The sequence below is a fragment of the Rhinolophus hipposideros genome (assembly GCF_964194185.1).
Source record: "Rhinolophus hipposideros genome assembly, chromosome: 2".
In the NCBI taxonomy this organism is placed as follows: domain Eukaryota; kingdom Metazoa; phylum Chordata; class Mammalia; order Chiroptera; family Rhinolophidae; genus Rhinolophus; species Rhinolophus hipposideros.
Window position 1 is genome coordinate 87089038 of NC_138048.1, and position 18458 is coordinate 87107495.

The 18458-nt window shown below is 35.7% G+C and overlaps 1 protein-coding gene across 2 annotated transcripts in view; it reads right to left on the minus strand.

Annotated features, from left to right (window-relative positions):
- The window catches only part of MBNL1 (muscleblind like splicing regulator 1), a gene marked incomplete at its 5' end in the record, with an annotated part of 193871 nt that extends 178950 nt beyond the window's left edge, over positions 1-14921 (minus strand). Inside the window, one exon of one of the 2 annotated variants that reach the window (XM_081080087.1) lies at positions 14820-14921. The remainder of the gene's footprint in view (positions 1-14819) is intronic. The other variant, XM_081080082.1, reaches the window with a different exon arrangement.
- Between the last annotated feature and the right edge of the window lie 3537 nt (positions 14922-18458).

The following is an 18458-nucleotide window of genomic DNA, read 5'->3' on the forward strand; positions in this document are numbered from 1 at the left end:
TCTGGGGTCTCTCTCTTTCTCTGAATCTTTTGTTGGCTCTTCATATGCTTTCTTACCTGTTTCCCAAAATTACCATCAGACCACATTTCGAGAGACTTCCGAAAGGGAATTTTGAATAAGAACAACCTGTGTCATGTAAATAAATGATGGGAGCTTCACAGACACACCTTTTTCTCTTTTTCCCCTCTTTGCCCGCTCACAGAGGGGCAACTGAGCAGTACAGTCAGAAATTAATTCTTAATATCTTAGCACAGGCATCAGTATCTGGCTATCGCTCCTTGGTTCATTTAACAAATATTTATTGAGCACTGACTAGATGCCAAGAGTTGTGTTTGGCACTGGGGATACAGATATTACTCAGACTTCTTCCAGGTGCTCACAGTCTAGTCTGGTTAATGGGGAAAGACGTGGAGGGAAGAAACCACACACATTTAGAAAAGAGGGTAGCAAATGAAACAATTCAATTAAATTCAACAAACTCCGAGTGCTCACAGGTGCCAAGCAGATGGGGCATAGGGCTGGGCCAGGTCTTGCTCCTCACCGATCCCCCAAGCAGCTGGCAAACAGTCCAAATACCTGGCACATAGCAAGTGCTTCGTGGCAGAAAGACACAGAAAAGTAATGAAGGGCCATTAGACCGACAAGCAACTTAGATCACTGTGGGGACAAAACCCCAAAAAACAGTTTCCAGGCTCTCGGCCTCACATAGAAAGGTGCTGGCTCGGGTAGTAAATGGCCATCAACTGTGATCAGATGCCAGCAGCTGTGGCTAGTTGGCCGTCAGCTGTAACCCGTAGGCCATTGGCCACTAATATAACGGCTGTGGCTACGCTAGCAGAAGGAATGGGGGCTAGCAAGAGGATGGTGGCTGGCAAGCGCGGACTGCTGTTAGGCAGATTATGTAGATCCTGCTTCCTGTGTCTCCAGCCCAGCCGCCAGCGAGAATATATTGGTTTGACTCCCCTACTTATGGCTCCATGGGTGTTCCTTTTTGGCCTTACCGTGTCCTGCGTTCTTGGGCGGGGAGCGGGAGCAGAGACCCTGCACGACAAATGGCGCAGCAAAGCAGGGTCCCCTGCGTGACAATCACACAAACACTTTAAACAAATTGTTGCCCTAACAACCTGAGGAGAAAGTTTGTTTTTCTTAGTTTTCATGTTGCCATTAGCCTCCTAAGTGTCAAGTCCAGTTCCCAGACCCTAAGGGCCTCCCAGAGGGCAGGCTTCCTGACCCTGCCCTCAATGAGTTCCAGGCTGGCCTTGCAACTTTCTCCTGGCTTCCCTAGACCTTTAGTAACAAATCCTCAATGAGGTGATAGGAGATTATCTGATTAAAGTCATTCACACTAAGGCAGGAATGAGGCTTAATCCTTCAAAAGTGTTTGCTTTGACAAACGATAGCTTGTTAAACCTAATGAATCACTAATTGGCACAATGTGGAGGACTCTGTGGAAGGTCCTTCCTCCTCACCTTCCCAGATTTGCCCCTTCCACTTCCTTCCCTTTCTATTCCCTCTCCTGAGAGAAAGAAGGGAAACGGGTGAGTTCAGAAATGTTAGGGACTCTACACATCTTATCTCTTTGAAACCTCATAAGAGGTCTATGAGTTGGTATTTATGCACCCATCCTAGAAATGAGGAGAGTGAAACTAGGACAGGAGATCTTTATTTTGGCTGCATTTGTATCAATTAAATCAGAATTTGTGGGAGTGATATATACACACACACACACACACACACACACATATATACACACACATATATATACGTTTGTGTATATATATGTATATGTCTCACTCCCAGAAATTCTGATATATATACACACATATATATACACACGTATATATATATATATATATATATATATATACGTGTGTATATATATGAGTATATATATATATCACACACATACACAGGGTGCAAAAAATGTATACACGTTTTTAGAAAGGAAAAAATATTAAAATCACACTAATGGTAACCACTTTGAGCACCTCTTGTAATTGCAGAAGTCAAACATGACTTGTAATCGTCTTTTGTTATCGATATATATTCAGTATTACAATTTTAATACAGTTTTTTCCTTTCTTAAAATGTGTATACATTTTTTGGCACTGTGTGTGTGGGGGGGTTGTGTGTGTATCAATCAGATGATTTCAATGTGCAGCCAAGATTTCCTACCACTGAACTAGAGTTTAGGAAACAAAATTACCCAGAGTGAATGGCAATCCGTTGATCTGCTCCATTTTCTCTTTGGCAAATAAAGTTTATTTGGCTCAATAGAAACAGTGTGCTCTGCAGCAAACTGTCTCACATAGAGTTAGGTTTGGGGAGCTAAGATGGTGGTATACCTTTGTCATGCACCTCGTAGGACATGGTGCTTCTTAGGCAACCAAAATATGTTTCACTTCTTACCAGGTAATCATCAGTGATCCCAGGGGCTTAACAACAAACTAGACAAACAGAGGATAATCTTAAACTCACACAGAGAATAATCCTACGTACTCTATAATGTTTAGGTTGCTGTTTGCTTAAAATTCTTTACCTTCTCTCTTTCAAAGAAATTGTGATCAAGAGCACCCCTTGAGAATGATATCATACATGGCCCCTGAGAGTCAAGAGGGTCCTGGGCCACTTTCTTTCTGATTTATTCATGTAAGACTACAGAATATATGTATGTTGTAGAATACATATACATACATATATATGTGTGTATTTATATATACACATATATATATAATATATATGACTGTTTGGAGATAAAACTTTTGCAAATTTTAATATACTTTATAAATTCATTCAACAAATTAATATAGTTAAATTATCAATACAAATAAATTAATAGAGCATTTCTCATTTATATCTCATTTGCAGATAATGTTAGAAGCGTTCATTTATGGTCTTTCTTAATATGCCATCAGTCCAAATGACCTTCCTAGCCACAGCTGGATGGATCTGAATGCCCATTCTTCTGCCATAGCAGTAAGTAACTGCTGACAGGACCTGATCCCAACTAGGCTTTCTCAGTAATCAATATGTGTTTAGACAATGTTGAACATTCTTTTCCCTTTTCAAACTTTTCCAGTCTTAGATCACCAGTAACGATTGCATTTTCACTAAGTCTTTTTGCTATCAACTTTCCTATCCAGTTCACCGAGCACCTGGCATAATTCTGGCTTTTCCTAGAATCTGAGGCTTTAGGGTGAACAAAACTAGACCTCAAGCCTCCTGAAGCATAGAATCCAGCAGGGACAACAGATAAGAAACAGTCATTAATTATAATCAATTAAATAATATATATGTGCAAAATGTAGCAAAAGAGAAGAATGAGAGTGTCAACAGGTGAATCTAAACTCAAAGGACAGACAATCACCATTATTATTATGATCTGTTTCTCATTGACTTGAAATATCCAGAATTACAGTCTGTGAAAGTCATCACAGTACTTATACCACACGTTTATACTGCCTCATCTCTTCATTTGTAAGACAGAATTCTATCACTGCTGGTATGAAAGAGTGACATAATTTCTGTTAAGATGCAGGATATCCACCACACAGCTTTTGAGGACAAGGCTTGAACAAATCTGTGATTGATACTCCTACATGGCCCTTGCTGGTTTTGTGTTTTTTGTTTTTGTTGTTGTTGTTTTTGGTTGGTGTTTTCTTTTGTTCATTTCCTGAGTTTAATCTTTTAAGGCTATGACAGCAACAGACAAAGCCAGCTTCTCATACTTTCAGAGAATATAGCATGTCAGCTTTTGAATTAACATATAAAAATCCAATTGTATTATCTTTTGTTTTGTCAAAGTTAAAGGCTCTGTTTTAAATTTTTTTGTTCCTGGATGTAAAATCATTAGTTTTTTCTGTTCCTGGATATTAAAGGTGGTACGTGCTTATGATAAATAATGTATCGAGTGCCTTTCATAGGAGTTTATTAATTGTGTTCAGGTGCCATTGTAAAGATGTTTATGCCTGATTGCTCCAGGTTATGGTAGCAATGGAGTGGTAGTCTCTAACTCCTGCCCACACGCTCACTCCCATGCACATTGTAATTTCCTTGTACAGCTTCGAGACACCCGCGTTTCTGCAAATGCACTTTGCTACCTGTCATTTAGTCTCCACAATTAAGTCAAGAAAAAGCTAACTGCATAAAAGAGGCTGGTCACTCTGGGCCTCTCTTTTCATGAAGTCATTCCTCTCTTAAGATAGTCTAAATTACAGACTTAGCCAGAATAGTTTTTCCACCTTGTGAAGACTTGGAGATCTGTTTATTCTTACACAGCCTTGGCAGGACTTCCTTGGAAGAAGCTGTAAATAATTTGTCAGGGTTCCCTAAATGCTGAGAACTCTACATGGGCCCTGAGAGGTGTTAACCTTGTTACATTAGATCTGAGTTTATGGAAAAGACACAAAATATCCAATTTATATGAGGTAGCCACATTAATTGTTAGGAAAAGGGAACACATGGATGATACTCGGCACAACTTTGGATATTTTCCTTACCATAATGAAAGGAGAAGCCAATTGAAGTAAATCTATTTTATGTATAATTAAATTACCAGATGACTAAAGGGAAAACACTGTCTACTTTGGAGTTATGGACATGTGTATTAGTACGAGTATACACATGCTAAATATGACACATGGGCAGTCTTCCTTGGTGAGACTCATGGCTGCTGCAAACTTGCCCTTCAGCCTATACTATTGGCTGCTCTTGGCAGAAGGGCATAGCCACCTCCCCCACCAACTTGGTACAATGGCCTGTGTAGGCACCACACTGTTGATGAGTCAGGTTACAAAACAAGGGTACCCCTATTTCAAAGGCTCCTGTTTTGCCCAGGGCCTTGGCTCCTGTGAGAGAAAGACAGTCTTTGGAGTCTGTTATTAGGCACCAGATTCTGGACAATCTCTCCAAGTCTCCGTTTCCTGTGAACTTAAAATGTCTACCTCATAAAACTGCGATGATGAGTGACATCCTGGAAATGAACTTAACCTAGGTCAGGTCTTTGAGAAATGATAGCTAGTTTTATTCTTTAAAACAGTAATTGGGAATTTAATAATCTATAATATTTAAAAAATAAACTCATGTTAAACTTCCGGGGTTTTCAAAATATGAGGATTAAAATTAAATTACAGCTACTTAAGAAATTTACAGCTGTTCTTTACAAGACAAGAAGTTGATCCTCTTATAGGTGTTTGAATAGACAGGTAGGATATCATTAAAAGGGAACCCACAATGTGCCCTGGAATGATAAACAGGCACTCTAGAAACATCACTCTTAATTGGCCAGTGCACAGCTTTCCTTTGTCCAACTTTCCTCATCCACTTGACAAGGAAACACAGGAGAAGGCCAAGCCAAGCCAAGCCAAGCCAAAGACATCTACCCCTTTAAAGAAGAGTATATAGTATACGGTTGCATGGGAACCTCTTCCTTTGGAGCCATATGTGCATTAAAGAAAAAACAAAAAACAAACAAAAAAAAACCACAAACAAGAACTCAGTCAGAACTGTTGCCTACTTGCTTCTTTGAAGTAACACAAGTCAAGAGATTCTTCCAGGCATAGCTTCCTTTTTTATAGCTTTTACTTTTACCTCCCTGAAAAATGTATCTCTCAACTTCATCAGAACAAATCTGCTCAGAACTCTTCAGAGAGAAAAGAATGATTATGTGCTGCTAAGTACTATTTAGTAACAAATGCTTGGGCCACAGGAATGGTGACATCACTCACAGAAAGAGGAACATTTACACGTTTGAAAGAGATTCTTTTCCAACCAGAGGGTCACCAACCAGAGGAACAAAGCCTAATAAGGCAGGAGGAGAGGCCAGCTGGCTCTGGAGAAGCATCCTGAGCATTCAATTCTGGAGGGCGGTCATCACCCCAATTTAACTACATAGAGTCAAGTCCCAAGGCCATCTGCTCTTTCTATGCTCCCCTCCTGAATCCAGTTCTGTCAACAAATGGTACTATTATGGCAGAAAGCCTGCTACCTGCATACTTTCAACAGGTATGCTATTTGGTTAATGTGCCCACCCAGGGTAAGCAGCAGGTCAGGGAGTAGCTTCATGTTTCAGGGCTGTTCTCTAATATTCATACATTTGAAATGTTTATGCATTTATTCTCTCACGCACATGCACTTGGAAACCCACACACCATCTCACACTTTAATTATTAGATTATTATCTGAGTATACGGTGAGTCATCATTCCCACATACTCGTATTTACATGACAGGATAAAATGCATCACTTAAATAGCACATAAGTCATCTGTACCCCTCCATACTTTCCCTCATTTGTCTCTCCATTCTTTAACTTTGCTGAATTTTCTTCATGATGCTATCATTATCTGAAATTTCCTTTTTAAAAATTTACTTGTTTACTGGTTTACTCATTCTCTCTCCCCACTAGACTGAAGTTCAAGTCCTTGAGGGCAGAAACTTGCCCTTGTCCATCACTGTTTCCTCAGCATCTAGCTCAGTGCTCAACCCATAAGGCTTGATATATACAAACATGAGGCCTGATATATAAATAATGAACAAATGCACTTCAAAATGAAAACAGACGCTTCTCACAAGAATTCAAATCCTCTCCTCTCACAACAACCTACTTCCTGAGAAGAACCACAAAGTGAGAGTCACCAAATACCTCCTATGGTAGGACCATAGAATAGAAAAAAAATGTCTCAATATTAAAGTCATGTAATATTAAAATGTTTTTTCAGTTCTTTGAAATTTTTCTGAAAATTTATTGTCCCAAGTCTCTTCCACCCAGTGAAAAAGTTGATAGTTCAACTTTAAAGCTGCCTCTCGCAGGGAGCCTTGCACCATTGATGCACCTGGAAGTATAACGTTCAATTGTTTTGATGTTTCAGGTGACATCTTATATTTTTTTATGTTGTGGCTGAAAATCCACTTCTTTTAATATTTTCCCTCTTAGAGTATAAGATTTCTAAGGCAGGGGCTGCACTATGTAATCAAGAGTCTTAACTGGATCTAAACCATAGCTTTGCCTCCTTGCTTTCCAATAAATAAGTAGTAGAGACAGTATAATAACGTGATAAAGACCCAGTTTAGAGAAGGGCACACCAGGATCAGTTTTGTGACCATCATCAAGCTCTCCTTCCCTCTCCGAACCTCTTTTTCTTTTTCTTAAATCTGTAACATAGGAATAATAATACTTATTTCACAGGGTTGGTGCAGACATTAAATTAGTTAAGCATATGAAACACTTGGCATACAATATTTAAAAATGGTACTAAAAGCTAGTACCGTGTTTCCCCGAAAATAAGACATAGCCAGAAAATCAGCTCTAACACGTCTTTTAGAGCAAAAAGTAATATAAGACTTGGTATTTATTATATTATATTATATTATATTATATTATATTATATTATATTATATTATATTATATTATATTATATTATATTATATTATATTATATTATATTATATGACCCGGTCTTACATGATAGTAAAATAATACTGGGTCTTATATTAAGTTTTGCTCCAAAAGATGCATTAGAGTTTATTGTCTAGCTAGGTCTTATTTTCGGGGAAACACGATACTAAAAAATGAAATGCCAAATATATGGTGATGGAAGGAGAACTGACTCTGAATGGTGAGCACACAATATGATATATAGATGATGTATGACAGAATTATACACCTGAAATCTATGTAATTTTACTAACAATTGTCACCCCAATAAACTTTAATTTAAAAAAATGAAATGTAATGGTACTAAACACTGATAATAAGAAATGTGATAGTGAATCTATTATTAACATGGTCCCTATTATCATCATCATGATCATCTTTATTATTTAGGGCCTAATGACCTCAAGAACCAAGTCATGTATTTATAACCTTAAACTTGATATTAAGGTTATTAAGGTTATAAAAGAAACAGTTTCTGTAGAGTAGCTTTATAATCCACTTCAAGACCAAAAATAGAATCAGTAAATAATTGCAAAACAATATGTGAGCTATATGCATAGCACCGAGGCCAGCACAGGCAGATAGATGGTGAATCAGGAAAGGATTCTGAAAGGAGATTGCTCTTCCACCTGGATTGAGAAAAGCAATGGACCCTAACTGACAGCGAAGGGTGGGCACATGTTTTCTGGGTGATGAAGGCAGGGGCAGAACCGGTGCAAAAGCAGTGGAGCAGCAGTGCAGAGCGATCGCCCCTCAGGATTCTAAGACATGAGCGGCAGCCACTGTGAACTCCCCTCTTTTTATCTCAGTACGAAAGAGCCAACACAGAAAAAAAGAGAACTTCTTGGTCTATTTGTTGTCTTCAGGGACCATTTTTTTGTTTCAGTTCCTTTCACTCAGTGTTACCAGAAGAATCCCCAACGGACAAGTGCATGCCATAAAAGGTTGGTGCAAAAGTAATTGCGGTTTAAAAGGTTAAAAAATTGCAAAAACCACAACTACTTTTGCACCAACCTAACAGTTCAGTGTACTGCCATAACCATGGCTTCCTGCAGACAAACTTGGGAGATAGCTGTTATTTTTTTTATTATTATGCCTATTGGAGTGTACATGAGGCTCAGAAGTGTTGAGGCCTTTTCCTTAAGCATCATTTATTTTAGGATCTACTACGTTCCATGCATTGTTCTAGATACTGAGGATATAGCGTGAATTAAATAGACCAAATCCTTGCTCTCATGGAACTTACATTCTAGTGAGAGAAACAGACAATAAATAATTGCATAAAGAAATAAAGATGAAAATGTTGTGTAGTCTTAAGTGCTGTAAGAAAATTAAAACTGTGTAAAAGGATAGAGAGTGACTGGGTGAGGGACACTGAAATAAAATATGTGGCTGGTCATGGAAGACACCCCTTCGGAGGAACATTTCAGCAGAGATCTGAACAAAGAAGGATTGTGTCACAGTAATATGTGTAGGACGAGCACGTCAGGAAGGGAGAGGGAAGAGCGTATGCAAACTCCCTGAGTCAAGAATGAGGTTGGGATACCCTAGGAGCAAAAGGAGGAGTGGAGCCACAGCACACTGAATAAAGGATGAGAGAAAGGAGATGAAGGAGGAGATGTAGGCGGAGGCCAAACTATGTGAGCTATAACAAGGAATTTGGATCTTATCCCAATTAAAATAGGAAGCCCCTGAAAAATGTTGAGAAGGGAATTACATGATTTGATTTGCATTTTAAAAGGTCATGCTGGCAGGATGCAAGAGTAGAAAAAGATAAAATTCTGAGAAGCAGACCCGAGAGGTCTAGAACAGAGGTGGCAGTGTCTCACACAGTGCCCAAGATGGCAGAAGGGGTGACCCTGGTCAGTCTTGCAATATATTTTGAAAAAATATGTTGATAAACATACTGATAGGTAGGATGTAGTGAGAGAAGAAAGAAGAAGTCAATGATACTTTTGACCTAGATAACTGGGTATAAGATGCTGCCAATGATTGAACAAAAACCAGTAGGGATGGAGCAGAGAAGGGTAGGCCATGGGGAGTTTTATTGTAGACATGTTGACTTTAACATGTCTATTAATATCTGAGTGAAGATGTTTACTAATCCCTCTGAGCTATGAGTCCAGAAGTTGGCAGAAAGTGAAAGAGGTATGGATTTTTTTAAATTTAAAATTATGAGACTAGATATCTGGAGAAAAAAGAGAAGTAAATTACCCAAGATCCACAGTCCCTAAGTGACAGAATGGAAATTGAAAATGAATCTTTTGACATAAACCCACTTTCTCTTGCTACCACAAAGATTTGCATGCATTCAGAATTATGAGTACTGGAGTAGAATGTGGGTGCTGAGAGCAGGAACATTCTAGAATCACTTATATAAAAGAGTGAGAATTTTTTCCAGTGCTTATGGACTACAGAAATTCATGGTTATATCTTTCCTTCCCTTAATTATTTTTTTCTGCACAGGTGATGATATATGCACATTTAGCTTAAAACAAAACAAAAAACCTCAAGAAGCAAAAATGCTCCGGGGCGGGGGGATGAGAATACCTGACATCCAGATCTTAGCCCCTAACATCATTCCCCACTAAAAAAAAAACAAGAAATGAATGATTCTGGGGGTGGAACAGGGTAGGGTACCACATCAGCCTAGAACATCTTTTTATGCCAGAAGGTAACAAAATGCTCACTAAATGTGGGGCAGGCCACAATGACAGACAAGCCAAATGAAAGGGCACTTTGAACAGTAAAATAATTAAGGCAGTAATAAATTATAAACCACTGAAAAGACAGAAATTCATGAGTTACCAGTAACAGATAGATACATACATTAATAATTAAAAAGATGGGAGAGCAGGGAGTTCTTTTACTTATAGTGGAATGCAAATGTGCAGGGAGTGCTGGAGTTAGAAGATCTTCATTTTGTAACCACTATAGTAAAGATTACATCGGATGAGAACATCAATTAAAACTAAACCCTAAGGAAAATGTCTTATGAGGCGCCATTACTATAAAATGAAGAAATCAGGTAACACCTTGACTAGGCAACCAAAATGAGCATCACCAGTGTGGGACAGATGAGCATTGTGTAGTTCTAGACATGATAGCATGAGAGGAAACAACATCACCTGGCAGTATTCTGGCAGAAAATGCATAACCACAATGAAATCACAAGGAAATGTCAGACAAGCTCAAAATGAGGAACGTTCTGTTAAAAAGAACAAAAGAAGGAGTTGCTGAATAGACTGTACTCTTTAAAATCTTCAGTTTTATAAAAGACAAAGAAATTATGTGGAGATGGTACAGATTAAGGGAGTCTAAAGAAACATTGCAACTTAACGTGATACTTGAATCTAGACTGGATCCCTTTCTGGAGGAGAAAATATTATCAAGGGTATTATTAGATGAATAGCAAAATTAGAACATGGACAAATATTAGATAAAAGTATCATACACATGTAAATTTATGAAGTAGATAATGGTCTATAACCACTATGTAAGAGAGTATCTCTATTTTTAGCAATAACACACTAAATAAAGGGCCATGTTGTTTATAACTTACCTTTAAATGGTTCAGAAAAACAATTATGGAGATAGAAAAATATAGGTAAAGAAAGAATTAGAAAAATTAAGGTTAGGGAAATCTTGGTAAGGGTATATGGGAATTCATTATACTGTTTTTATTTTACAAGCTTTTTCAGCTTGAAATTATTTCTAAGTAAAAAAATTAAAAAGCAAATGAAGTATAACAAGTGCTTCTAGTAAGCACTTAAAAAACTCCATTGCCATCAGATGTATGACTTAATTTTACTCAGAAAACAGCCTAATTGCATGAAGATTTTTTTTGCCTCCTCTCTAATTCAGATCTGTTCACTAACACAGAAAAATAATGAAAGCATCAGGTTAAATTTCTTTTCTTATGAAAATTAAAATAAATTGAACTAAGGTATACTTAAAGAAAAATTATACTAATTTTTTTTACAGAATGAGAATAAACTGGTGATAATTTTCAATATCATATTTCTATTGTTGCCAAATAAGAATTTTGAGAATATAATAACAAGTGCATACATAAAAAACTAAAAGTTAATGATGAAATATCTATAAAGTAGAATAATAATTAGGTGTGACATTTTATACTAGTTCATGGAGCAATTTCAGCAGGCTAACTTAATTTCTGATCTACTTCCCTGTGGTTCCAATATTAATGAATGGTTTTAATGCCATTTTACTTTAAATTTGGATTTAAAAATATAAATGTAGTATTTTCCTTAACAGTACTGAATTTTTAAAACCTATTTCCTATACATGCATAGAGTGATGAAAAAATAAAGCTGGAAAGAATTTGGAAAACATCAATTCTAAGTGCCTGGTTTTAGTTCATGTAAAATAATAAAAAATATAATAATAATGCTCAAACAACAAATAATTTACATCTTTAAGATTTAACAAAACAGTGCTTTTATATTCTAAGCACAGATGTATACATCAGACTGCATTTAATGTATCTTTTAATTGGAAATACACAGAAAGTAAAGTACTTGTATTTATCCTTTATATTGGCAGAAATTATTTGTTATATGGAAATGAAATACGTATTTTATCTTACAGAGCACATATACTGCCATAGTGCATAGTTTTGTGAAAACAATTTCCCCATTTATTTAACTCATATTTTTATTAATATAATAAAAATGAGTATATACTATATGTGACACTTATTTGGAAGTCACACCTATTAAAAAAAATAGCTCAATGAATGTAGGTGGCCACAAATGTACTTTTAAAAGGCAAAAAGATCTGTATTATCTAGATTTGGAGGATTTCGGTTTCTGAATTCCATCCCTCTTAGTCTGCACCCAAACCATAATTTTTCTTTCAGACAACAAACTTTCTTGTCTTTAGTTTTATAAATATGAATATGGCCAAAAGAAGGGAAAACCAAACAAACAAACCAACAAATGTTTCAAAAGTTCTTTTGGAAGCCCAATCATTTAAGTAAAAAACAATTAGCATCATTGTTTCAAAGTAAAATTATTATTTGAAAGATAGTATGTTTGCTGGGGTGGAATAGAGGAGAACCCTCTTTATAAGTAGGTGGTTCTCTTTAACAGATGAGCAGCTTTGGGCAGTTTGTACTGTAATGGAGGGAGACATCACTACACTGTGAGCTTAGATGTATCAATCCTGGATAGCAATAGTTAGGCAGATTCCCAGCAAAGTCACCCATGTGTCAGTCAACTGTGTCTCGTTAAGGAATGTGATCTTAATGAAGCACAGTAAAATATATGTCTATAGGGCAAAAGTCAAAATTTTTGTTTTCCAGCAATAAATTATTTACAACATTACATCTAATTTTCACTTAAAAAATTTGGATTTGGGGACTGTCTCTAAAGGCTTTTTCTCACGACAATATGTGCAATAAAAAGCATATGCAATGCATCCTGCTGTTCTAATAATGACAAGGGTGTTACCTTCAACAATCTGTATGTCGCATGGAAACACATCCAAATCGGCACTATGTGTTTTCTTTTTTCTCTGTAAATGCAATTTTCTCACAGACAGAACAAATTCTAAGCTTATTTTCCATAATCTAGAACTAGGCTATGCCTTCAGAAGCTTTAGTAATTCTCAACAACAATAACAACATCAACACATCTGTCTTGCCAGTAAGATGGCGTTTTCTCTACTGCTCTGGCCTGTATTGCTGCTCTGAATTACACTGGTGATCAATTGAGACTGTAATTTCCGTGGGCTTTGTTTTTGCTTGGTTGTTATCAGTTATTCGGGGTAATACCACACTACTTATAACACACCCACAGCGCTTACCAGTTCATAACATCAAAATACCTCATACTTAAAATTCTGAACATTTAAAATTACAGCCATCTTTTTTTTTTTTAAGAGAAGACATTGAAAACACAGCATTGTTGTAAATAACATAATCAAGTTCTGACGGAAGTAGTTGTGTGTAGTGTGCGATATATAAAGATGAGGGTGCACAATTTTAATGGGGTTTTTACAACTATCAACTTGAAAATGTTGATCTAGTTAACAATGTCAAACTTGAGCCAACAGTTCATTTCCTGAATTTATAACACCAACAATCTGCTTTTCCATTTCCTATAATCTCTTGTTATAGCAACTTGCATTAAAATGTTTTTTTTTGAAAAACAATTTTCCAGCTAACGTAATAGAACCAGTATGATAGCACTGTTTACCAAAAGTAATAAAAATTAAATCCATCATTTAATGGAACAATGCAAACTGTCTTTTTTGGAAACCATGAGATTATTCTAATTAACAAAAACAAAGCAGATTAAGTAAGCATTCAAATATATTAATTGGGATATTTACCTTACCAAATCTCACACAACAAATGTGTGATGTGTGTCACTTTCTTAAAAAAGGTTGCTAGCAGCAAACTATGCAAAATTCCATATATCAACAGCATAGTTTGCTTACTGCATTTTTCTTTTTACAGATGTATAAACACTGTAACGTTATACCAAAGAATAAAGAAATGAATTGTTGTTAAAAGGAAGATTTAAAATTGCTATATAATGAATACAATTGTATTAAATAGTTAATATGTGTAAGCATCTCTCTAGATTGGCACAATCACGGAAAAAAGTTCTGCTGGATTTAGATCATTTTAGTGTTTCATTAATGAGATCAGTTTCTGCTTAATTGGATCTCCAATTATGAATCCAAATGGTCTTACTTTGTTTTAGTTCTTGATCCATTTTTAAGCATATAATTGTAAATTAATCTTATTAAAAACCCACACATTTCTAAAATTAGGTTTACTTATTTAGATTTTAAAACCCTATTATATGACAAATTGCTTTTTCTATTGTACTTAAATATCATAATGTAATGACATGGAAAATAAAACTGAAATGTCACATTTTAAATAATACATTTTCACGGTGCATAAAAACAAATGTAAGAAAGTCTTTTTCCTGGATAACGTCCTACTAATAATATGCAAAATTAACAAAATGGTAAATGTAGGAGAATTTACAAATGTTAGGAATTAACTTGAGCTAGGGGAAGAGAAATGTTCTCAAAGTTTATCATTAATCCAAAAGTTCTTTCAGCATTAAATCATGTGCAAAATTATGAAATAAAGAGAATGTTTTACTTTGCAGTTAAAATAATTTGATATCAATAAGAACTTCAAAAATCTCCAGGTTTTTAAAAGGTTGTATGTAAAGTTTAAGCTTTGTAAATTTTCTAACTTTTTCATTTAAAATACTAACTACTTACTTGAGACAGGTATCAGATGGATCTAATCTATTTTGTAATCCAAACAGCATTTAAATTGTTCTATAAATAGTAATCCAAATAATAAAATGAAAAACAGCAAGTAACTCTTCTTACCTCTGTCTTATTTAAAGTTGCTTGTTAAGCTGCTTAAATAGTTGAGTGAAGCTTCCAGCACCTCAGAGAGCTCTGTTCTCTACTCAGCTCTCTTCTTAAGTCACTTTTTTTTTCTCTGCAAAAGGATAGTCTACCAAAAGAGGAAGTTGTAAAACACCAGAGTCATTATGCTTTATAAATGTTAGGCAAAGGGAAAATTATTCACAAAACTTACACTTGGAATCATGGTAATGGGTTATAAAATGTATGTGTATGCATAAATAACTAATGTATACACATAGTTATATATATACATATATATATAAGCAAATTTTAGGAAAGTTATCGAAATCTATAGTTGATTAAGTAATACTCATTTACATAAGGAAACATCTGTGTGGCTGAACGGTTATCATAGAAAAACAGAAAATACTGTTCTATTCAGAAGAAAACTGTCAAGCTGATACACGAGGAATAAGCTTGCTTTATAAGGCTAACTAATTAAAGTTTTTGGAGTATGACCTAAATGTTAATCTGACTACAGACATCTTGTAAAAAGAAAAAAAAAAAAACATTACTTCAGTAAAGGGGTATTTTCCTGGAATCTGAGTAGCGGTTTTTTTACCTACAATTCTTAAACTTCCTTTCTCATGAATATAATTGCCTGTTACATATAGATAAAGCATTGCAAAACTGAAACTGTTGCTTATCCATGTGCTATGGTTTCTCTTAACTTCAGCTACAAGAATGAAAAACAGGTGCAGATCCTGCAATGCTCAACTTTTAACTGGCTAAGTTTCTAATAGATTGGCGCATTAAATGAAAATATTTATGGGATAGTAGGAACAATGATCGACCTAGGACATAAAAACAGTCAATCAAAGCAATACTATTGCCAACCTCAAATAAAAAGAAGTATATTTCTCCCTAGTTACTGCATAACAGAAGCAAATGGTGAGCTGCAATTTGTATGTGGCAGGCCCTCCCACTCTCCCTTGCTCATTGGGGAAGAGGAAGGAGGTGGATTACAAGAATAACTTAATGATTATGCAAACCTCCACACATTGCAAGAACCACCTTCTGGACTTAAGAAACTCATGCTCTCAGGGTATCACTCTTTGCTTTTTACTTAACCCCATTTTCAGAGGGGCAATAAAATGTAATTAGAGATGATTAAAAATAGAAACATTTTTCCATTTCACTTAAACTCATACTTAGTATGAATTTGCAGGAAGTAAAAATAAATGAACAAGTAATACTAAGAAAGCTGCCCCCCCCCCACACAATGAAAATAAAAACAAACAAAAACTCCAAACAAACAAAAAAACTCACCAGCACCTCATCAATATAAAATTTGATTTGAATTTTTTAGGAGATACTTGTAGAAAAATCCTTGAAGAAAAAGTTAATGATTAGATTGTATGTATTTTGAGAAATTTTAATATTATTGTATCTATTATAAAACTCTAGGCACATCTGCGTCCCCCGAAAACCCAGGCTCACTTTTGGGTGCACAGTGTTCAGTATCTAAGATTTTAATATGCCACCTCAATGTTTGTGGCTGATACTTGGATGGTGGATGTAAATCTCTGTTTCTCTAAATGATCCCTTCCAGGCTGGTGAATATGCCCAAGGTTCCTCCATCTTAAAAAAATGTTCCCTGACTGACCTGCACTATTACTTTCCTTTTTGAGAAAGTTGCCAACATTGATTTCCTTCAAGTCCTCATAGCTCTGTGTGTGTGTGTGTGTGTGCGTGTGCACGCACATATTGGAATATATGTAAAACAAAACTGACCATTTTTTCTACCATTTTTAAGTGTATAGCTTAGAGGTATTAAGTATATACACATTGTTGTACAACAACCATCAGCTATCTCCAGATATTTTTCGTACTTCCAAACTGAAGCTCTGTACCTATTAAACAATAACTCCCCATTTCTCCTTCTCACTCTCCCTATTCCTGACAACTACCATTCTATTTTCTGTCTTTATGAATTTGACTACTCTAGGTACCTCATGTAAGTGAAATCATAAAATATTTGTCCTTTTGCGGCTGGCTTATTTCAGTTAGGTTCATCCAGATTGTAGCATGTGCAAGAATTTTCTTCCTTTTTAAGGATGAATAATTTTCCATTATATGTAAGTACCATGTCTTATTTATCCATTCATCCTTCGATGGACACTTGGGTTGCTTCCACCTTTTGGCTATGGGGATAAAGCTGTTAAGAACATGAGTGTATAAATATCTTTTCAAGTGTGTACTTTCATTTCTTTTGGATATATACCCAGAAGTGAAATTGCTAGATCATATGGTAATTCTATGTTTAAATATTTTGGGACCCACCATGCTGCTAAATCCTCATTCTTCATCCCTCAGCATTCTGGTTTCTGCCTTTCTTATTCACCAAGATTCTCTTGCCAAAGTCACTAAGTCTGTTACCAAATCCAAATGATCTTCCAAGCCCTCTTACTTGGCCTGTTTGCAGGATATGCAACTGTTGACCACTTCCTCCCTCTGGAAGCACTTTCTGTGCTTGAGTTCTTCATTTCATCCTCTCTTGATTATGTAGAAATTTCTTCTTTAACTTTCTTATCAGGTTCCTCAACTGTGTTAATTCATTAAAGATTACCACTTCTCAGGATTCTGTTCTGGGCCAGCTCCTCTTCTTAACTGCAGCCTCCTCAATATACTTCCATGATTTCTATCGGCAAATACTTTTTATTACCAAATCTCTGTCTTCAACCCAGATATCGCCTTAGAGAAGTTTTGACCGGTGCAAAATACAAGATCATTTTTATATGTGACCTAGAGAAAAAGAGTCTGTGTAGAGGTCCTAAAATCATCCTGAATAAATTTTCAGCTCTATTATTATTTAGCCTTGGGGAGGTCAGTCTATTTCTGAGCCCTGTTTCCTGATGTATGAAATGGGGCCTTAAATGACTATCATAGGGGTTATTGGAAGATAATTTTCTTAACATTCAAAAAATGTAAAATAAAGGATACTGAAATACCCTATTGTATTTATAGTATAAAAATGCAGATAAAACTAAAGTTTATTCTATTTCCTTCTAATATGATTCTCCTCCCCAGAAGTAACCAATGCTATCAGTTTGTGTACCTTTGCAGACCTATTTCCTATATACACATATGATACATATGAAATTAAATAATTTTGTGGGTTTTTAAATGTACATAATATCGCACTGTATGTTTTTCACTGTGACTTTTTAAAAACTTAACAATATTGCTTGAAGATACCCCCCAAGTTATTCTTTTGAGATGATTCACATATATCTAAATCTCCCATTGATGAAATTTGTGCTACTTCATCTTCACACTTATAAACAGTGTAGCCAGTCCACTTCATTATAAATGCCCCTTTAAAAGTTATGTGCAAATATTTCTTTAAGGAAAATACAGGAAAGTAGAATTGTTGAGCAAGAGGGTATATACTTTTAAAATGTTAATTTTTACTGCCTAATTACCAATCTAAAAAACCTTTAACAGTTTGAACTTCCAACATTTCCTGTTTTAATGCTCCATTGCCAGTATTTGATATAATCAAACTTTTAAAGATTTGCCAATCTGATGGGCAAGAAAATGGTCCCTTAGTACTTTTTAAATTTGTATTTCCTTAATTACTATGGATATTGAACA